Raw genomic sequence first — 22607 nt, 5'->3', positions numbered from 1 at the left:
ACCTTTCCCCTTAAGCAAGCATAAGTTGGTTTTCTAAATTTGAGACCCTGTTCTGTTCTGTAATTCAGTTCCTGTGTAGCCAAGTTTCCATTCCGTGTATTACTGATATCTTATGATGTTTCTTTTTCTGTGTGAGTTACTTCAGTTAGAATCATCATACCTGAATCCACTCATTGTGCTGCTAAGGGCCTGATGACACAGATTTCATTGCTGAGTGATATTGCTTTGTAAGTAAATACCACAACTTCTTTATCCATTTTTCACTTTCTGCGATGTTGAACTTGTACTGTAAACGAGGTTCTTGTAAACAGAGGCGTCCCAAACTTTGGGGTGGCTGTGTCTTTTTGATTTTAATTTCCCTAAGCTATAGGACCATAAGTGGAAGTGTCCTAGGTTCTGTTGCTTTGTTTTTTAGATGTTTCAGGAAACACCATACACTTCTCCCGAGTGGTTGTTGGCAATTTACATCCCGCCCATCAGCATAACAAGGCTCCCAGTTCTCCATGGCCTGTCCTGCCTTTCTGGATTTTACACTTTTTTCAGATGGCCCTTTTGACCGGGGGGAAGTGAGACTTCATTGTAGTGCAGATTGCCTTTGCAAGCTTGCTTGGTTGGCCAAAAAGGGCGTATGCATTTTTTCCTGAATATATTCAGGAAAAAACGCATACGCCCTTTTTGGCCAAGTGCATCATTGTGGACGTTCTGCCTCTTTTCCTATGCTTTCAATGCAATTCCAGTCTACCTCCTGAAATCGGTTTCCTGCAATTCTGCCCCGCTTTCAAGTCCTCTTGGCAGCCTTACTTCAGTCTATTTTTGGACGATAGCTGTCATTTATAACTCTGCAGGTTTGTGAATTACAGTGCCCCTGAGCTCCTTTCTTCAACTCGCTTTCTTTTGAGCTGGCCGCAACACCGCAGGATGGCTTCAGGCCCTAATCTGGTTCCGGTACGGCACGCTGAGCCTTTGGTTATTTCCTCTTCCTGGTGGGAAATGAGAGTTAAATTTGCCCGTCCAGACACCTCCAGCTAGCCTCTCATTGGTTCTCGCTATTCCTGTTCATCTTCCGATGAAATTGCAAACTGGGCCAAACAGGAGGTTAAAGGGACTGACTCTCCAAGTGGGGAGAGTGTTAGTAAAGCATCTGGAATGTTGCACCCGAGTACCAGGGGAGGAAAACTGAGACATATTTGAACACGTCTCCCGTTCACATGGTTGATCATACTCTGGGTTCCACATGCATGTTTTAGCTGAAGGAAGAATACCTTAAACCTGGAGAGTTGAGACCCGTGTAATGGGTACCATGCAATATGACTTCAAAGGGTCTTCATTTGCTCACCGAACCTCTCCAATCCTATCACTGCTGCGTTTATGCCCCTGTACACACGCTTGATTCTCTTTTGGAGACATAGCAATCCATAGGTTTTAAGATACTTACTAGTCAGGTACATTCTTAGGCGTTTAATATGGGGTTTTGAGTCCATTTCGTTGAGCAAGGAGTAGCTCTTGTCTATTCCATATTTGGCTTAAGGAACTTTATCTGTGCTCATTTCAATCTCTGGTTTTATGCAGCACCCCAACTCACCTTTCCCCTTAAGCAAGCATAAGTTGGTTTTCTAAATTTGAGACCCTGTTCTGTTTTGTAATGCAGTTCCTGTGTTGCCAGATTTACATTCCGTGTATTAGTGATATCTTATGATGTTTCTATTTCTGTGTGACTTATTTCAGTTAGAATCATCGTACCTGAATCCACTCATTATGCTGCTACGGGCCTGATGACATAGATTTCATTGCTGAGTGATACTGCATTGTACGTAAGTACCACAAGTTCTTTATCCATTTTTCACTTTCTGTGATATTGAACTTGTACGGTAAACGAGGTTCTTGTAAACGGAGGCGTCCCAAACTTTGGGGTGGCTGTGTCTTTTTGATTTTAATTTCCCTAAGCTATAGGACCATAAGTGGAAGTGCCCTAGGTTCTGTTGCTTTGTTTTTTAGATGTTTCAGGAAACACCATACACTTCTCCTGAGTGTCTGTTGGCAATTTATCCCGCCCATCAGCATAACAAGGCTCCCAGTGCTCAATGGCCTGTTGCCTTTGTGGATTTTACACTTTTTTCAGATGGCCCTTTTGACCGGGGGGAAGTGAGACTTCATTGTAGTGCAGATTTCCTTTGCAAGCTTGCTTGGTTGGCCAAAAAGGGCGTATGCGTTTTTTCCTGAATATATTCAGGAAAAAACGCATACGCCCTTTTTGGCCAAGTGCATCATTGTGGACGTTCTGCCTCTTTTCCTATGCTTTCAATGCAATTCCAGTCTACCTCCTGAAATCGGTTTCCTGCAATTCTGCCCCACTTTCAAGTCCTCTTGGCAGCCTTACTTCAGTCTATTTTTGGACGATAGCTGTCATTTATAACTCTGCAGGTTTGTGAATTACAGTACCCCTGAGCTCCTTTCTTCAACTTGCTTTCTTGTGAGCTGGCCGCAACACCGCAGGATGGCTTCAGGCCCTAATCTGCTTCCGGTACGGCACGCTGAGCCTTTGGTTATTTCCTCTTCCTGGTGGGAAATGAGAGTTAAATTTGCCCGTCCAGACACCTCCAGCTAGCCTCTCATTGGTTCTCGCTATTCCTGTTCATCTTCAGCAGAAATTGCAAACTGGGCCAAACAGGAGGTTAAAGGCGCTGACTCTCCAAGTGGGGAGAGTGTTAGTAAAGCGTCTGGAATGTTGCACCCGAGTACCAGGGGAGGAAAACTGAGACATATTTGAACACGTCTCCCGTTCACATGGTTGATCATACTCTGGGTTCCACATGCATGTTTTAGCTGAAGGAAGAATACCTTAAACCTGGAGAGTTGAGACCCGTGTAATGGGTACCATGCAATATGACTTCAAAGGGTCTTCATTTGCTCACCGAACCTCTCCAATCCTATCACTGCTGCGTTTATGCCCCTGTACACACGCTTGATTCTCTTTTGGAGACATAGCAATCCATAGGTTTTAAGATACTTACTAGTCAGGTACATTCTTAGGCGTTTAATATGGGGTGTTGAGTCCATTTCGTTGAGCAAGGAGTAGCTCTTGTCTATTCCATATTTGGCTTAAGGAACTTTATCTGTGCTCATTTCAATCTCTGGTTTTATGCAGCACCCCAACTCACCTTTCCCCTTAAGCAAGCATAAGTTGGTTTTCTAAATTTGAGAACCTGTTCTGTTTTGGAATGCAGTTCCTGTGTAGCCAAGTTTACATTCCGTGTATTACTGATATCTTATGATGTTTCTATTTCTGTGTGATTTATTTCAGTTAGAATCATCGTACCTGAATCTACTCATTATGCTGCTACGGGCCTGATGACATAGATTTCATTGCTGAGTGATACTGCATTGTACGTAAGTACCACAAGTTCTTTATCCATTTTTCACTTTCTGCGATGTTTTACTTGTACTGTAAACGAGGTTCTTGTAAACAGAGCCGTTCCAAACTTTGGGGTGGCTGTGTCTTTTTGATTTTAATTTCCCTAAGCTATAGGACCATAAGTGGAAGTGCCCTAGGTTCTGTTGCTTTGTTTTTTAGATGTTTCAGGAAACACCATACACCTCCCGAGTGGTTGTTGGCAATTTACATCCCGCCCATCAGCATAACAAGGCTCCCAGTTCTCCATGGCCTGTCCTGCCTTTCTGGATTTTACACTTTTTTCAGATGGCCCTTTTGACCGGGGGGAAGTGAGACTTCATTGTAGTGCAGATTTCCTTTGCAAGCTTGCTTGGTTGGCCAAAAAGGGCGTATGCGTTTTTTCCTGAATATATTCAGGAAAAAACGCATACGCCCTTTTTGGCCAAGTGCATCATTGTGGACGTTCTGCCTCTTTTCCTATGCTTTCAATGCAATTCCAGTCTACCTCCTGAAATCGGTTTCCTGCAATTCTGCCCCGCTTTCAAGTCCTCTTGGCAGCGTTACTTCAGTATATTTTTGGCCGATAGCTGTCATTAATAACTCTGCAGGTTTGTGAATTACAGTGCCCCTGAGCTCCTTTCTTCAACTTGCTTTCTTGTGACCTGGCCGCAACACCGCATGATGGCTTCAGGCCCTAATCTGGTTCCGGCACGGCACGCTGAGCCTTTGGTTATTTCCTCTTCCTGGTGGGAAATGAGAGTTAAATTTGCCCGTCCAGACTCCTCCAGGTAGTCTCTCATTGGTTCTCGCTATTCCTGTTCATCTTCCGCAGAAATTGCAAACTGGGCCAAACAGGAGGTTAAAGGCGCTGACTCTCCAAGTGGGGAGAGTGTTAGTAAAGCGTCTGGAATGTTGCACCCGAGTACCAGGGGAGGAAAACTGAGACATATTTGAACACGTCTCCCGTTCACATGGTTGATCATACTTGGGTTCCACATGCATGTTTTAGCTGAAGGAAGAATACCTTAAACCTGGAGAGTTGAGACCCGTGTAATGGGTACCATGCAATATGACTTCAAAGGGTCTTCATTTGCTCACCGAACCTCTCCAATCCTATCACTGCTGCGTTTATGCCCCTGTACACATGCTTGATTCTCTTTTGGAGACATAGCAATCCATAGGTTTTAAGATAGTTACTAGTCAGGTACATTCTTAGGCGTTTAATATGCGGTGTTGAGTCCATTTCGTTGAGCAAGGAGTAGCTCTTGTCTATTCCATATTTGGCTTAAGGAGCTTTATCTGTGCTCATTTCAATCTCTGGTTTTATGCAGCACCCCAACTCACCTTTCCCCTTAAGCAAGCATAAGTTGGTTTTCTAAATTTGAGACCCTGTTCTGTTCTGTAATTCAGTTCCTGTGTAGCCAAGTTTACATTCCGTGTATTACTGATATCTTATGATGTTTCTTTTTCTGTGTGACTTATTTCAGTTAGAATCATCATACCTGAATCCACTCATTGTGCTGCTAAGGGCCTGATGACACAGATTTCATTGCTGAGTGATATTGCTTTGTAAGTAAATACCACAACTTCTTTATCCATTTTTCACTTTCTGCGATGTTGAACTTGTACTGTAAACGAGGTTCTTGTAAACAGAGCCGTTCCAAACTTTGGGGTGGCTGTGTCTTTTTGATTTTAAATTCCCTAAGCTATAGGACCATAAGTGGAAGTGCTCTAGGTTCTGTTGCTTTGTTTTTTAGATGTTTCAGGAAACACCATACACTTCTCCCCAGTGTTTGTTGGCAATTTACATCCCGCCCTTCAGCATAACAAGGCTCCCAGTTCTCCATGGCCTGTCCTGCCTTTCTGGATTTTACACTTTTTTCAGATGGCCCTTTTGACCGGGGGGAAGTGAGACTTCATTGTAGTGCAGATTTCCTTTGCAAGCTTGCTTGGTTGGCCAAAAAGGGCGTATGCGTTTTTTCCTGAATATATTCAGGAAAAAACGCATACGCCCTTTTTGGCCAAGTGCATCATTGTGGACGTTCTGCCTCTTTTCCTATGCTTTCAATGCAATTCCAGTCTACCTCCTGAAATCGGTTTCCTGCAATTCTGCCCCGCTTTCAAGTCCTCTTGGCAGCCTTACTTCAGTCTATTTTTGGACGATAGCTGTCATTTATAACTCTGCAGGTTTGTGAATTACAGTGCCCCTGAGCTCCTTTCTTCAACTCGCTTTCTTGTGACCTGGCCGCAACACTGCAGGATGGCTTCAGGCCCTAATCTGGTTCCGGCACGGCACACTGAGCCTTTGGTTATTTCCTGTTCCTGGTGGGAAATGAGAGTTAAATTTGCCCATCCAGACACCTCCAGCTAGCCTCTCATTGGTTCTTGCTATTCCTGTTCATCTTCCGCATAAATTGCAAACTGGGCCAAACAGGAGGTTAAAGGCGCTAACTTTCCAAGTGGGGAGAGTGTTAGTAAAGCGTCTGGAATGTTGCACCCGAGTACCGGGGTACGAAAACTGAGACATATTTGAACACGTCTCCCGATCACATGGTTGATCATACTCTAGGTTCCACATGCATGTTTTAGCTGAAGGAAGAATACCTTAAACCTGGGTAGTTGAAACCCGTGGAATGGGTACCATGCAATATGACTTCAAAGGGTCTTCATTTGCTCACCGAACCTCTCCAATCCTATCACTGCTGCGTTTATGCCCCTGTACACATTCTTGATTCTCTGTCGGAGACATAGCAATCCATAGGTTTTAAGATACTTACTAGTCAGGTACATTCTTAGGCGTTTAATATGCGGTGTTGAGTCCATTTCGTTGAGCAAGGAGTAGCTCTTGTCTATTCCATATTTGGCTTAAGGAACTTTATCTGTGCTCATTTCAATCTCTGGTTTTATGCAGCACCCCAACTCACCTTTACCCTTAAGCAAGCATAAGTTGGTTTTCTAAATTTGAGACCCTGTTCTGTTCTGTAATTCAGTTCCTGTGTAGCCAAGTTTCCATTCCGTGTATTACTGATATCTTATGATGTTTCTTTTTCTGTGTGACTTATTTCAGTTAGAATCATCATACCTGAATCCACTCATTGTGCTGCTAAGGGCCTGATGACACAGATTTCATTGCTGAGTGATATTGCTTTGTAAGTAAATACCACAACTTCTTTATCCATTTTTCAATTTCTGCGATGTTGAACTTGTACTGTAAACGAGGTTCTTGTAAACAGAGGCGTCCCAAACTTTGGGGTGGCTGTGTCTTTTTGATTTTAATTTCCCTAAGCTATAGGACCATAAGTGGCAGTGCCCTAGGCTCTGTTGCTTTGTTTTTTAGATGTTTCAGGAAACACCATACACATCTCCTGAGTGTCTGTTGGTAATTTACATCCCGCCCATCAGCATAACAAGGCTCCCAGTTCTCCATGGCCTGTCCTGCCTTTCTGGATTTTACACTTTTATCAGATGGCCCTTTTGACCGGGGGGAAGTGAGACTTCATTGTAGTGCAGATTTCCTTTGCAAGCTTGCTTGGTTGGCCAAAAAGGGCGTATGCGTTTTTTCCTGAATATATTCAGGAAAAAACGCATACGCCCTTTTTGGCCAAGTGCATCATTGTGGACGTTCTGCCTCTTTTCCTATGCTTTCAATGCAATTCCAGTCTACCTCCTGAAATCAGTTTCCTGCAATTCTGCCCCGCTTTCAAGTCCTCTTGGCAGCCTTACTTCAGTCTATTTTTGGACGATAGCTGTCATTTATAACTCTGCAGGTTTGTGAATTACAGTGCCCCTGAGCTCCTTTCTTCAACTCGCTTTCTTTTGAGCTGGCCGCAACACCGCAGGATGGCTTCAGGCCCTAATCTGGTTCCGGTATGGCACGCTGAGCCTTTGGTTATTTCCTCTTCCTGGTGGGAAATGAGAGTTAAATTTGCCCGTCCAGACACCTCCAGCTAGCCTCTCATTGGTTCTCGCTATTCCTGTTCATCTTCCGCAGAAATTGCAAACTGGGCCAAACAGGAGGTTAAAGGCGCTGACTCTCCAAGTGGGGAGAGTGTTAGTAAAGCGTCTGGAATGTTGCACCCGAGTACCAGGGGAGGAAAACTGAGACATATTTGAACACGTCTCCCGTTCACATGGTTGATCATACTCTGGGTTCCACATGCATGTTTTAGCTGAAGGAAGAATACCTTAAACCTGGAGAGTTGAGACCCGTGAAATGGGTACCATGCAATATGACTTCAAAGGGTCTTCATTTGCTCACCAAACCTCTCCAATCCTATCACTGCTGCGTTTATGCCCCTGTACACACGCTTGATTCTCTTTTGGAGACATAGCAATCCATAGGTTTTAAGATACTTACTAGTCAGGTACATTCTTAGGCGTTTAATATGGGGTTTTGAGTCCATTTCGTTGAGCAAGGAGTAGCTCTTGTCTATTCCATATTTGGCTTAAGGAACTTTATCTGTGCTCATTTCAATCTCTGGTTTTATGCAGCACCCCAACTCACCTTTCCCCTTAAGCAAGCATAAGTTGGTTTTCTAAATTTGAGACCCTGTTCTGTTTTGGAATGCAGTTCCTGTGTAGCCAAGTTTACATTCCGTGTATTAGTGATATCTTATGATGTTTCTTTTTCTGTGTGACTTATTTCAGTTAGAATCATCGTACCTGAATCCACTCATTATGCCGCTACGGGCCTGATGACATAGATTTCATTGCTGAGTGATACTGCATTGTACGTAAGTACCACAAGTTCTTTATCCATTTTTCACTTTCTGTGATATTGAACTTGTACGGTAAATGAGGTTCTTGTAAACGGAGGCGTCCCAAACTTTGGGGTGGCTGTGTCTTTTTGATTTTAATTTCCCTAAGCTATAGGACCATAAGTGGCAGTGCCCTAGGCTCTGTTGCTTTGTTTTTTAGATGTTTCAGGAAACACCATACACTTCTCCCGAGTGTCTGTTGGCAATTTACATCCCTCCCATCAGCATAACAAGGCTCCCAGTTCTCCATGGCCTGTCCTGCCTTTCTGGATTTTACACTTTTTTCAGATGGCCCTTTTGACCGGGGGGAAGTGAGACTTCATTGTAGTGCAGATTTCCTTTGCAAGCTTGCTTGGTTGGCCAAAAAGGGCGTATGCGTTTTTTCCTGAATATATTCAGGAAAAAACGCATACGCCCTTTTTGGCCAAGTGCATCATTGTGGACGTTCTGCCTCTTTTCCTATGCTTTCAATGCAATTCCAGTCTACCTCCTGAAATCGGTTTCCTGCAATTCTGCCCCGCTTTCAAGTCCTCTTGGCAGCCTTACTTCAGTCTATTTTTGGACGATAGCTGTCATTTATAACTCTGCAGGTTTGTGAATTACAGTGCCCCTGAGCTCCTTTCTTCAACTCGCTTTCTTTTGAGCTGGCCGCAACACCGCAGGATGGCTTCAGGCCCTAATCTGGTTCCGGTATGGCACGCTGAGCCTTTGGTTATTTCCTCTTCCTGGTGGGAAATGAGAGTTAAATTTGCCCATCCAGACACCTCCAGCTAGCCTCTCATTGGTTCTCGCTATTCCTGTTCATCTTCCGCAGAAATTGCAAACTGGGCCAAACAGGAGGTTAAAGGCGCTGACTCTCCAAGTGGGGAGAGTGTTAGTAAAGCGTCTGGAATGTTGCACCCGAGTACCAGGGGAGGAAAACTGAGACATATTTGAACACGTCTCCCGATCACATGGTTGATCATACTTGGGTTCCACATGCATGTTTTAGCTGAAGGAAGAATACCTTAAACCTGGAGAGTTGAGACCCGTGTAATGGGTACCATGCAATATGACTTCAAAGGGTCTTCATTTGCTCACCGAACCTCTCCAATCCTATCACTGCTGCGTTTATGCCCCTGTACACATGCTTGATTCTCTTTCGGAGACATAGCAATCCATAGGTTTTAAGATACTTACTAGTCAGGTACATTCTTAGGCGTTTAATATGCGGTGTTGAGTCCATTTCGTTGAGCAAGGAGTAGCTCTTGTCTATTCCATATTTGACTTAAGGAACTTTATCTGTGCTCATTTCAATCTCTGGTTTTATGCAGCACCCCAACTCACCTTTACCCTTAAGCAAGCATAAGTTGGTTTTCTAAATTTGAGACCCTGTTCTGTTCTGTAATTCAGTTCCTGTGTAGCCAAGTTTACATTCCGTGTATTACTGATATCTTACGATGTTTCTTTTTCTGTGTGACTTATTTCAGTTAGAATCATCATACCTGAATCCACTCATTGTGATGCTAAGGGCCTGATGACATAGATTTCATTGCTGAGTGATATTGCTTTGTAAGTAAATACCACAACTTCTTTATCCATTTTTCACTTTCTGCGATGTTGAACTTGTACTGTAAACGAGGTTCTTGTAAACAGAGGCGTCCCAAACTTTGGGGTGGCTGTGTCTTTTTGATTTTAATTTCCCTAAGCTATAGGACCATAAGTGGCAGTGCCCTAGGCTCTGTTGCTTTGTTTTTTAGATGTTTCAGGAAACACCATACACTTCTCCCGAGTGTCTGTTGGCAATTTACATCCCGCCCATCAGCATAACAAGGCTCCCGGTTCTCCATGGCCTGTCCTGCCTTTCTGGATTTTACACTTTTTTCAGATGGCCCTTTTGACCGGGGGGAAGTGAGACTTCATTGTAGTGCAGATTTCCTTTGCAAGCTTGCTTGGTTGGCCAAAAAGGGCGTATGCGTTTTTTCCTGAATATATTCAGGAAAAAATGCATACGCCCTTTTTGGCCAAGTGCATCATTGTGGACGTTCTGCCTCTTTTCCTATGCTTTCAATGCAAATCCAGTCTACCTCCTGAAATCGGTTTCCTGCAATTCTGCCCCGCTTTCAAGTCCTCTTGGCAGCCTTACTTCAGTCTATTTTTGGACGATAGCTGTCATTTATAACTCTGCAGGTTTGTGAATTACAGTGCCCCTGAGCTCCTTTCTTCAACTCGCTTTCTTTTGAGCTGGCCGCAACACCGCAGGATGGCTTCAGGCCCTAATCTGGTTCCGGTACGGCGCGCTGAGACTTTGGTTATTTCCTCTTCCTGGTGGGAAATGAGAGTTAAATTTGCCCGTCCAGACACCTCCAGCTAGCCTCTCATTGGTTCTCGCTATTCCTGTTCATCTTCCGCAGAAATTGCAAACTGGGCCAAACAGGAGGTTAAAGGCGCTGACTCTCCAAGTGGGGAGAGTGTTAGTAAAGGGTCTGGAATGTTGCACCCGAGTACCAGGGGAGGAAAACTGAGACATATTTGAACACGTCTCCCGTTCACATGGTTGATCATACTTGGGTTCCACATGCATGTTTTAGCTGAAGGAAGAATACCTTAAACCTGGGTAGTTGAAACCCGTGGAATGGGTACCATGCAATATGACTTCAAAGGGTCTTCATTTGCTCACCAAACCTCTACAAACCTATCACTGCTGCGTTTATGCCCCTGTACACATGCTTGATTCTCTTTCGGAGACATAGCAATCCATAGGTTTTAAGATACTTACTAGTCAGGTACATTCTTAGGCGTTTAATATGCGGTGTTGAGTCCATTTCGTTGAGCAAGGAGTAGCTCTTGTCTATTCCATATTTGACTTAAGGAACTTTATCTGTGCTCATTTCAATCTCTGGTTTTATGCAGCACCCCAACTCACCTTTACCCTTAAGCAAGCATAAGTTGGTTTTCTAAATTTGAGACCCTGTTCTGCTCTGTAATTCAGTTCCTGTGTAGCCAAGTTTACATTCCGTGTATTACTGATATCTTACGATGTTTCTATTTCTGTGTGACTTATTTCAGTTAGAATCATCATACCTGAATCCACTCATTGTGCTGCTAAGGGCCTGATGACACAGATTTCATTGCTGAGTGATATTGCTTTGTAAGTAAATACCACAACTTCTTTATCCATTTTTCACTTTCTGCGATGTTGAACTTGTACTGTAAACGAGGTTCTTGTAAACAGAGGCGTCCCAAACTTTGGGGTGGCTGTGTCTTTTTGATTTTAATTTCCCTAAGCTATAGGACCATAAGTGGCAGTGCCCTAGGCTCTGTTGCTTTGTTTTTTAGATGTTTCAGGAAACACCATACACTTCTCCCGAGTGTCTGTTGGCAATTTACATCCCGCCCATCAGCATAACAAGGCTCCCAGTTCTCCATGGCCTGTCCTGCCTTTCTGGATTTTACACTTTTTTCAGATGGCCCTTTTGACCGGGGGGAAGTGAGACTTCATTGTAGTGCAGATTTCCTTTGCAAGCTTGCTTGGTTGGCCAAAAAGGGCGTATGCGTTTTTTCCTGAATATATTCAGGAAAAAACGCATACGCCCTTTTTGGCCAAGTGCATCATTGTGGACGTTCTGCCTCTTTTCCTATGCTTTCAATGCAATTCCAGTCTACCTCCTGAAATCGGTTTCCTGCAATTCTGCCCCGCTTTCAAGTCCTCTTGGCAGCCTTACTTCAGTCTATTTTTGGACGATAGCTGTCATTTATAACTCTGCAGGTTTGTGAATTACAGTGCCCCTGAGCTCCTTTCTTCAACTCGCTTTCTTTTGAGCTGGCCGCAACACCGCAGGATGGCTTCAGGCCCTAATCTGGTTCCGGTATGGCACGCTGAGCCTTTGGTTATTTCCTCTTCCTGGTGGGAAATGAGAGTTAAATTTGCCCGTCCAGACACCTCCAGCTAGCCTCTCATTGGTTCTCGCTATTCCTGTTCATCTTCCGCAGAAATTGCAAACTGGGCCAAACAGGAGGTTAAAGGCGCTGACTCTCCAAGTGGGGAGAGTGTTAGTAAAGCGTCTGGAATGTTGCACCCGAGTACCAGGGGAGGAAAACTGAGACATATTTGAACACGTCTCCCGATCACATGGTTGATCATACTTGGGTTCCACATGCATGTTTTAGCTGAAGGAAGAATACCTTAAACCTGGAGAGTTGAGACCCGTGTAATGGGTACCATGCAATATGACTTCAAAGGGTCTTCATTTGCTCACCGAACCTCTCCAATCCTATCACTGCTGCGTTTATGCCCCTGTACACATGCTTGATTCTCTTTCGGAGACATAGCAATCCATAGGTTTTAAGATACTTACTAGTCAGGTACATTCTTAGGCGTTTAATATGCGGTGTTGAGTCCATTTCGTTGAGCAAGGAGTAGCTCTTGTCTATTCCATATTTGACTTAAGGAACTTTATCTGTGCTCATTTCAATCTCTGGTTTTATGCAGCACCCCAACTCACCTTTACCCTTAAGCAAGCATAAGTTGGTTTTCTAAATTTGAGACCCTGTTCTGTTCTGTAACTCAGTTCCTGTGTAGCCAAGTTTACATTCCGTGTATTACTGATATCTTACGATGTTTCTTTTTCTGTGTGACTTATTTCAGTTAGAATCATCATACCTGAATCCACTCATTGTGATGCTAAGGGCCTGATGACATAGATTTCATTGCTGAGTGATATTGCTTTGTAAGTAAATACCACAACTTCTTTATCCATTTTTCACTTTCTGCGATGTTGAACTTGTACTGTAAACGAGGTTCTTGTAAACAGAGGCGTCCCAAACTTTGGGGTGGCTGTGTCTTTTTGATTTTAATTTCCCTAAGCTATAGGACCATAAGTGGCAGTGCCCTAGGCTCTGTTGCTTTGTTTTTTAGATGTTTCAGGAAACACCATACACTTCTCCCGAGTGTCTGTTGGCAATTTACATCCCGCCCATCAGCATAACAAGGCTCCCAGTTCTCCATGGCCTGTCCTGCCTTTCTGGATTTTACACTTTTTTCAGATGGCCCTTTTGACCGGGGGGAAGTGAGACTTCATTGTAGTGCAGATTTCCTTTGCAAGCTTGCTTGGTTGGCCAAAAAGTGCGTATGCGTTTTTTCCTGAATATATTCAGGAAAAAACGCATACGCCCTTTTTGGCCAAGTGCATCATTGTGGACGTTCTGCCTCTTTTCCTATGCTTTCAATGCAAATCCAGTCTACCTCCTGAAATCGGTTTCCTGCAATTCTGCCCCGCTTTCAAGTCCTCTTGGCAGCCTTACTTCAGTCTATTTTTGGACGATAGCTGTCATTTATAACTCTGCAGGTTTGTGAATTACAGTGCCCCTGAGCTCCTTTCTTCAACTCGCTTTCTTTTGAGCTGGCCGCAACACCGCAGGATGGCTTCAGGCCCTAATCTGGTTCCGGTACGGCGCGCTGAGACTTTGGTTATTTCCTCTTCCTGGTGGGAAATGAGAGTTAAATTTGCCCGTCCAGACACCTCCAGCTAGCCTCTCATTGGTTCTCGCTATTCCTGTTCATCTTCCGCAGAAATTGCAAACTGGGCCAAACAGGAGGTTAAAGGCGCTGACTCTCCAAGTGGGGAGAGTGTTAGTAAAGCGTCTGGAATGTTGCACCCGAGTACCAGGGGAGGAAAACTGAGACATATTTGAACACGTCTCCCGTTCACATGGTTGATCATACTTGGGTTCCACATGCATGTTTTAGCTGAAGGAAGAATACCTTAAACCTGGAGAGTTGAGACCCGTGTAATGGGTACCATGCAATATGACTTCAAAGGGTCTTCATTTGCTCACCAAACCTCTACAAACCTATCACTGCTGCGTTTATGCCCCTGTACACATGCTTGATTCTCTTTCGGAGACATAGCAATCCATAGGTTTTAAGATACTTACTAGTCAGGTACATTCTTAGGCGTTTAATATGCGGTGTTGAGTCCATTTCGTTGAGCAAGGAGTAGCTCTTGTCTATTCCATATTTGACTTAAGGAACTTTATCTGTGCTCATTTCAATCTCTGGTTTTATGCAGCACCCCAACTCACCTTTACCCTTAAGCAAGCATAAGTTGGTTTTCTAAATTTGAGACCCTGTTCTGCTCTGTAATTCAGTTCCTGTGTAGCCAAGTTTACATTCCGTGTATTACTGATATCTTACGATGTTTCTATTTCTGTGTGACTTATTTCAGTTAGAATCATCATACCTGAATCCACTCATTGTGCTGCTAAGGGCCTGATGACACAGATTTCATTGCTGAGTGATATTGCTTTGTAAGTAAATACCACAACTTCTTTATCCATTTTTCACTTTCTGCGATGTTGAACTTGTACTGTAAACGAGGTTCTTGTAAACAGAGGCGTCCCAAACTTTGGGGTGGCTGTGTCTTTTTGATTTTAATTTCCCTAAGCTATAGGACCATAAGTGGCAGTGCCCTAGGCTCTGTTGCTTTGTTTTTTAGATGTTTCAGGAAACACCATACACTTCTCCCGAGTGTCTGTTGGCAATTTACATCCCGCCCATCAGCATAACAAGGCTCCCAGTTCTCCATGGCCTGTCCTGCCTTTCTGGATTTTACACTTTTTTCAGATGGCCCTTTTGACCGGGGGGAAGTGAGACTTCATTGTAGTGCAGATTTCCTTTGCAAGCTTGCTTGGTTGGCCAAAAAGGGCGTATGCGTTTTTTCCTGAATATATTCAGGAAAAAACGCATACGCCCTTTTTGGCCAAGTGCATCATTGTGGACGTTCTGCCTCTTTTCCTATGCTTTCAATGCAATTCCAGTCTACCTCCTGAAATCGGTTTCCTGCAATTCTGCCCCGCTTTCAAGTCCTCTTGGCAGCCTTACTTCAGTCTATTTGTGGACGATAGCTGTCATTTATAACTCTGCAGGTTTGTGAATTACAGTGCCCCTGAGCTCCTTTCTTCAACTCGCTTTCTTGTGACCTGGCCGCAACACCGCAGGATGGCTTCAGGCCCTAATCTGGTTCCGGCCCGGCACGCTGAGACTTTGGTTATTTCCTCTTCCTGGTGGGAAATGAGAGTTAAATTTGCCCATCCAGACACCTCCAGCTAGTCTCTCATTGGTTCTCGCTATTCCTGTTCATCTTCCGCAGAAATTGCAAACTGGGCCAAACAGGAGGTTAAAGGCGCTGACTCTCCAAGTGGGGAGAGTGTTAGTAAAGCGTCTGGAATGTTGCACCCGAGTACCAGGGGAGGAAAACTGAGACATATTTGAACACGTCTCCCGTTCACATGGTTGATCATACTCTGGGTTCCACATGCATGTTTTAGCTGAAGGAAGAATACCTTAAACCTGGAGAGTTGAGACCCGTGTAATGGGTACCATGCAATATGACTTCAAAGGGTCTTCATTTGCTCACCGAACCTCTCCAATCCTATCACTGCTGCGTTTATGCCCCTGTACACATGCTTGATTCTCTTTCGGAGACATAGCAATCCATAGGTTTTAAGATACTTACTAGTCAGGTACATTCTTAGGCGTTTAATATGCGGTGTTGAGTCCATTTCGTTGAGCAAGGAGTAGCTCTTGTCTATTCCATATTTGACTTAAGGAACTTTATCTGTGCTCATTTCAATCTCTGGTTTTATGCAGCACCCCAACTCACCTTTACTCTTAAGCAAGCATAAGTTGGTTTTCTAAATTTGAGACCCTGTTCTGTTCTGTAATTCAGTTCCTGTGTAGCCAAGTTTACATTCCGTGTATTACTGATATCTTACGATGTTTCTTTTTCTGTGTGACTTATTTCAGTTAGAATCATCATACCTGAATCCACTCATTGTGATGCTAAGGGCCTGATGACATAGATTTCATTGCTGAGTGATATTGCTTTGTAAGTAAATACCACAACTTCTTTATCCATTTTTCACTTTCTGCGATGTTGAACTTGTACTGTAAACGAGGTTCTTGTAAACAGAGGCGTCCCAAACTTTGGGGTGGCTGTGTCTTTTTGATTTTAATTTCCCTAAGCTATAGGACCATAAGTGGCAGTGCCCTAGGCTCTGTTGCTTTGTTTTTTAGATGTTTCAGGAAACACCATACACTTCTCCCGAGTGTCTGTTGGAAATTTACATCCCGCCCATCAGCATAACAAGGCTCCCAGTTCTCCATGGCCTGTCCTGCCTTTCTGGATTTTACACTTTTTTCAGATGGCCCTTTTGACCGGGGGGAAGTGAGACTTCATTGTAGTGCAGATTTCCTTTGCAAGCTTGCTTGGTTGGCCAAAAAGGGCGTATGCGTTTTTTCCTGAATATATTCAGGAAAAAACGCATACGCCCTTTTTGGCCAAGTGCATCATTGTGGACGTTCTGCCTCTTTTCCTATGCTTTCAATGCAAATCCAGTCTACCTCCTGAAATCGGTTTCCTGCAATTCTGCCCCGCTTTCAAGTCCTCTTGGCAGCCTTACTTCAGTCTATTTTTGGACGATAGCTGTCATTTATAACTCTGCAGGTTTGTGAATTACAGTGCCCCTGAGCTCCTTTCTTCAACTCGCTTTCTTTTGAGCTGGCCGCAACACCGCAGGATGGCTTCAGGCCCTAATCTGGTTCCGGTACGGCGCGCTGAGACTTTGGTTATTTCCTCTTCCTGGTGGGAAATGAGAGTTAAATTTGCCCGTCCAGACACCTCCAGCTAGCCTCTCATTGGTTCTCGCTATTCCTGTTCATCTTCCGCAGAAATTGCAAACTGGGCCAAACAGGAGGTTAAAGGCGCTGACTCTCCAAGTGGGGAGAGTGTTAGTAAAGCGTCTGGAATGTTGCACCCGAGTACCAGGGGAGGAAAACTGAGACATATTTGAACACGTCTCCCGTTCACATGGTTGATCATACTTGGGTTCCACATGCATGTTTTAGCTGAAGGAAGAATACCTTAAACCTGGAGAGTTGAGACCCGTGTAATGGGTACCATGCAATATGACTTCAAAGGGTCTTCATTTGCTCACCAAACCTCTACAAACCTATCACTGCTGCGTTTATGCCCCTGTACACATGCTTGATTCTCTTTCGGAGACATAGCAATCCATAGGTTTTAAGATACTTACTAGTCAGGTACATTCTTAGGCGTTTAATATGCGGTGTTGAGTCCATTTCGTTGAGCAAGGAGTAGCTCTTGTCTATTCCATATTTGACTTAAGGAACTTTATCTGTGCTCATTTCAATCTCTGGTTTTATGCAGCACCCCAACTCACCTTTACCCTTAAGCAAGCATAAGTTGGTTTTCTAAATTTGAGACCCTGTTCTGCTCTGTAATTCAGTTCCTGTGTAGCCAAGTTTACATTCCGTGTATTACTGATATCTTACGATGTTTCTATTTCTGTGTGACTTATTTCAGTTAGAATCATCATACCTGAATCCACTCATTGTGCTGCTAAGGGCCTGATGACACAGATTTCATTGCTGAGTGATATTGCTTTGTAAGTAAATACCACAACTTCTTTATCCATTTTTCACTTTCTGCGATGTTGAACTTGTACTGTAAACGAGGTTCTTGTAAACAGAGGCGTCCCAAACTTTGGGGTGGCTGTGTCTTTTTGATTTTAATTTCCCTAAGCTATAGGACCATAAGTGGCAGTGCCCTAGGCTCTGTTGCTTTGTTTTTTAGATGTTTCAGGAAACACCATACACTTCTCCCGAGTGTCTGTTGGCAATTTACATCCCGCCCATCAGCATAACAAGGCTCCCAGTTCTCCATGGCCTGTCCTGCCTTTCTGGATTTTACACTTTTTTCAGATGGCCCTTTTGACCGGGGGGAAGTGAGACTTCATTGTAGTGCAGATTTCCTTTGCAAGCTTGCTTGGTTGGCCAAAAAGGGCGTATGCGTTTTTTCCTGAATATATTCAGGAAAAAACGCATACGCCCTTTTTGGCCAAGTGCATCATTGTGGACGTTCTGCCTCTTTTCCTATGCTTTCAATGCAATTCCAGTCTACCTCCTGAAATCGGTTTCCTGCAATTCTGCCCCGCTTTCAAGTCCTCTTGGCAGCCTTACTTCAGTCTATTTGTGGACGATAGCTGTCATTTATAACTCTGCAGGTTTGTGAATTACAGTGCCCCTGAGCTCCTTTCTTCAACTCGCTTTCTTGTGACCTGGCCGCAACACCGCAGGATGGCTTCAGGCCCTAATCTGGTTCCGGCCCGGCACGCTGAGACTTTGGTTATTTCCTCTTCCTGGTGGGAAATGAGAGTTAAATTTGCCCGTCCAGACACCTCCAGCTAGTCTCTCATTGGTTCTCGCTATTCCTGTTCATCTTCCGCAGAAATTGCAAACTGGGCCAAACAGGAGGTTAAAGGCGCTGACTCTCCAAGTGGGGAGAGTGTTAGTAAAGCGTCTGGAATGTTGCACCCGAGTACCAGGGGAGGAAAACTGAGACATATTTGAACACGTCTCCCGTTCACATGGTTGATCATACTCTGGGTTCCACATGCATGTTTTAGCTGAAGGAAGAATACCTTAAACCTGGAGAGTTGAGACCCGTGTAATGGGTACCATGCAATATGACTTCAAAGGGTCTTCATTTGCTCACCGAACCTCTCCAATCCTATCACTGCTGCGTTTATGCCCCTGTACACATGCTTGATTCTCTTTCGGAGACATAGCAATCCATAGGTTTTCAGATACTTACTAGTCAGGTACATTCTTAGGCGTTTAATATGCGGTGTTGAGTCCATTTCGTTGAGCAAGGAGTAGCTCTTGTCTATTCCATATTTGACTTAAGGAACTTTATCTGTGCTCATTTCAATCTCTGGTTTTATGCAGCACCCCAACTCACCTTTACCCTTAAGCAAGCATAAGTTGGTTTTCTAAATTTGAGACCCTGTTCTGTTCTGTAATTCAGTTCCTGTGTAGCCAAGTTTACATTCCGTGTATTACTGATATCTTACGATGTTTCTTTTTCTGTGTGACTTATTTCAGTTAGAATCATCATACCTGAATCCACTCATTGTGATGCTAAGGGCCTGATGACATAGATTTCATTGCTGAGTGATATTGCTTTGTAAGTAAATACCACAACTTCTTTATCCATTTTTCACTTTCTGCGATGTTGAACTTGTACTGTAAACGAGGTTCTTGTAAACAGAGGCGTCCCAAACTTTGGGGTGGCTGTGTCTTTTTGATTTTAATTTCCCTAAGCTATAGGACCATAAGTGGCAGTGCCCTAGGCTCTGTTGCTTTGTTTTTTAGATGTTTCAGGAAACACCATACACTTCTCCCGAGTGTCTGTTGGCAATTTACATCCCGCCCATCAGCATAACAAGGCTCCCAGTTCTCCATGGCCTGTCCTGCCTTTCTGGATTTTACACTTTTTTCAGATGGCCCTTTTGACCGGGGGGAAGTGAGACTTCATTGTAGTGCAGATTTCCTTTGCAAGCTTGCTTGGTTGGCCAAAAAGGGCGTATGCGTTTTTTCCTGAATATATTCAGGAAAAAACGCATACGCCCTTTTTGGCCAAGTGCATCATTGTGGACGTTCTGCCTCTTTTCCTATGCTTTCAATGCAAATCCAGTCTACCTCCTGAAATCGGTTTCCTGCAATTCTGCCCCGCTTTCAAGTCCTCTTGGCAGCCTTACTTCAGTCTATTTTTGGACGATAGCTGTCATTTATAACTCTGCAGGTTTGTGAATTACAGTGCCCCTGAGCTCCTTTCTTCAACTCGCTTTCTTTTGAGCTGGCCGCAACACCGCAGGATGGCTTCAGGCCCTAATCTGGTTCCGGTACGGCGCGCTGAGACTTTGGTTATTTCCTCTTCCTGGTGGGAAATGAGAGTTAAATTTGCCCGTCCAGACACCTCCAGCTAGCCTCTCATTGGTTCTCGCTATTCCTGTTCATCTTCCGCAGAAATTGCAAACTGGGCCAAACAGGAGGTTAAAGGCGCTGACTCTCCAAGTGGGGAGAGTGTTAGTAAAGCGTCTGGAATGTTGCACCCGAGTACCAGGGGAGGAAAACTGAGACATATTTGAACACGTCTCCCGTTCACATGGTTGATCATACTTGGGTTCCACATGCATGTTTTAGCTGAAGGAAGAATACCTTAAACCTGGAGAGTTGAGACCCGTGTAATGGGTACCATGCAATATGACTTCAAAGGGTCTTCATTTGCTCACCGAACCTCTACAAACCTATCACTGCTGCGTTTATGCCCCTGTACACATGCTTGATTCTCTTTCGGAGACATAGCAATCCATAGGTTTTAAGATACTTACTAGTCAGGTACATTCTTAGGCGTTTAATATGCGGTGTTGAGTCCATTTCGTTGAGCAAGGAGTAGCTCTTGTCTATTCCATATTTGACTTAAGGAAATTTATCTGTGCTCATTTCAATCTCTGGTTTTATGCAGCACCCCAACTCACCTTTACCCTTAAGCAAGCATAAGTTGGTTTTCTAAATTTGAGACCCTGTTCTGCTCTGTAATTCAGTTCCTGTGTAGCCAAGTTTACATTCCGTGTATTACTGATATCTTACGATGTTTCTATTTCTGTGTGACTTATTTCAGTTAGAATCATCATACCTGAATCCACTCATTGTGCTGCTAAGGGCCTGATGACACAGATTTCATTGCTGAGTGATATTGCTTTGTAAGAAAATACCACAACTTCTTTATCCATTTTTCACTTTCTGCGATGTTGAACTTGTACTGTAAACGAGGTTCTTGTAAACAGAGGCGTCCCAAACTTTGGGGTGGCTGTGTCTTTTTGATTTTAATTTCCCTAAGCTATAGGACCATAAGTGGCAGTGCCCTAGGCTCTGTTGCTTTGTTTTTTAGATGTTTCAGGAAACACCATACACTTCTCCCGAGTGTCTGTTGGCAATTTACATCCCGCCCATCAGCATAACAAGGCTCCCAGTTCTCCATGGCCTGTCCTGCCTTTCTGGATTTTACACTTTTTTCAGATGGCCCTTTTGACCGGGGGGAAGTGAGACTTCATTGTAGTGCAGATTTCCTTTGCAAGCTTGCTTGGTTGGCCAAAAAGGGCGTATGCGTTTTTTCCTGAATATATTCAGGAAAAAACGCATACGCCCTTTTTGGCCAAGTGCATCATTGTGGACGTTCTGCCTCTTTTCCTATGCTTTCAATGCAATTCCAGTCTACCTCCTGAAATCGGTTTCCTGCAATTCTGCCCCGCTTTCAAGTCCTCTTGGCAGCCTTACTTCAGTCTATTTTTGGACGATAGCTGTCATTTATAACTCTGCAGGTTTGTGAATTACAGTGCCCCTGAGCTCCTTTCTTCAACTCGCTTTCTTGTGACCTGGCCGCAACACCGCAGGATGGCTTCAGGCCCTAATCTGGTTCCGGCCCGGCACGCTGAGACTTTGGTTATTTCCTCTTCCTGGTGGGAAATGAGAGTTAAATTTGCCCGTCCAGACACCTCCAGCTAGTCTCTCATTGGTTCTCGCTATTCCTGTTCATCTTCCGCAGAAATTGCAAACTGGGCCAAACAGGAGGTTAAAGGCGCTGACTCTCCAAGTGGGGAGAGTGTTAGTAAAGCGTCTGGAATGTTGCACCCGAGTACCAGGGGAGGAAAACTGAGACATATTTGAACACGTCTCCCGTTCACATTGTTGATCATACTCTGGGTTCCACATGCATGTTTTAGCTGAAGGAAGAATACCTTAAACCTGGAGAGTTGAGACCCGTGTAATGGGTACCATGCAATATGACTTCAAAGGGTCTTCATTTGCTCACTGAACCTCTCCAATCCTATCACTGCTGCGTTTATGCCCCTGTACACATGCTTGATTCTCTTTCGGAGACATAGCAATCCATAGGTTTTAAGATACTTACTAGTCAGGTACATTCTTAGGCGTTTAATATGCGGTGTTGAGTCCATTTCGTTGAGCAAGGAGTAGCTCTTGTCTATTCCATATTTGACTTAAGGAACTTTATCTGTGCTCATTTCAATCTCTGGTTTTATGCAGCACCCCAACTCACCTTTACCCTTAAGCAAGCATAAGTTGGTTTTCTAAATTTGAGACTCTGTTCTGTTCTGTAATTCAGTTCCTATGTAGCCAAGTTTACATTCCGTGTATTACTGATAGCTTATGATGTTTCTTTTTCTGTGTGACTTACTTCAGTTAGAATCATCATACCTGAATCCACTCATTGTGCTGCTAAGGGCCTGATGACACAGATTTCATTGCTGAGTGATATTGCTTTGTAAGTAAATACCACAACTTCTTTATCCATTTTTCACTTTCTGCGATGTTGAACTTGTACTGTAAACGAGGTTCTTGTAAACAGAGGCGTCCCAAACTTTGGGGTGGCTGTGTCTTTTTGATTTTAATTTCCCTAAGCTATAGGACCATAAGTGGCAGTGCCCTAGGCTCTGTTGCTTTGTTTTTTAGATGTTTCAGGAAACACCATACACTTCTCCCGAGTGTCTGTTGGCAATTTACATCCCGCCCATCAGCATAACAAGGCTCCCAGTTC

The 22607-nt window shown here is 44.0% G+C and overlaps 1 long non-coding RNA gene across 9 annotated transcripts in view; it reads left to right on the top strand.

Annotated features, from left to right (window-relative positions):
* The window catches only part of LOC307181410, a 1574020-nt gene that overhangs the window by 74060 nt on the left and 1477353 nt on the right, over nt 1–22607 (top strand). Inside the window, exon 1 of one of the 9 annotated variants that reach the window (XR_013826714.1) lies at nt 4165–4179. The exons of the other annotated variants lie outside the window; for them this stretch is intronic. This is a non-coding gene — a long non-coding RNA (uncharacterized lncRNA). Of the gene's footprint in view, nt 1–4164; nt 4180–22607 lie in introns of those variants that run through there. 9 annotated transcript variants of the gene reach the window in all.

The sequence above is a fragment of the Stenella coeruleoalba genome, assembly GCF_951394435.1.
Source record: "Stenella coeruleoalba genome assembly, contig: scaffold_50, whole genome shotgun sequence".
NCBI lineage: Eukaryota > Metazoa > Chordata > Mammalia > Artiodactyla > Delphinidae > Stenella > Stenella coeruleoalba.
This window is presented reverse-complemented; position numbering and strand designations above follow the sequence as displayed.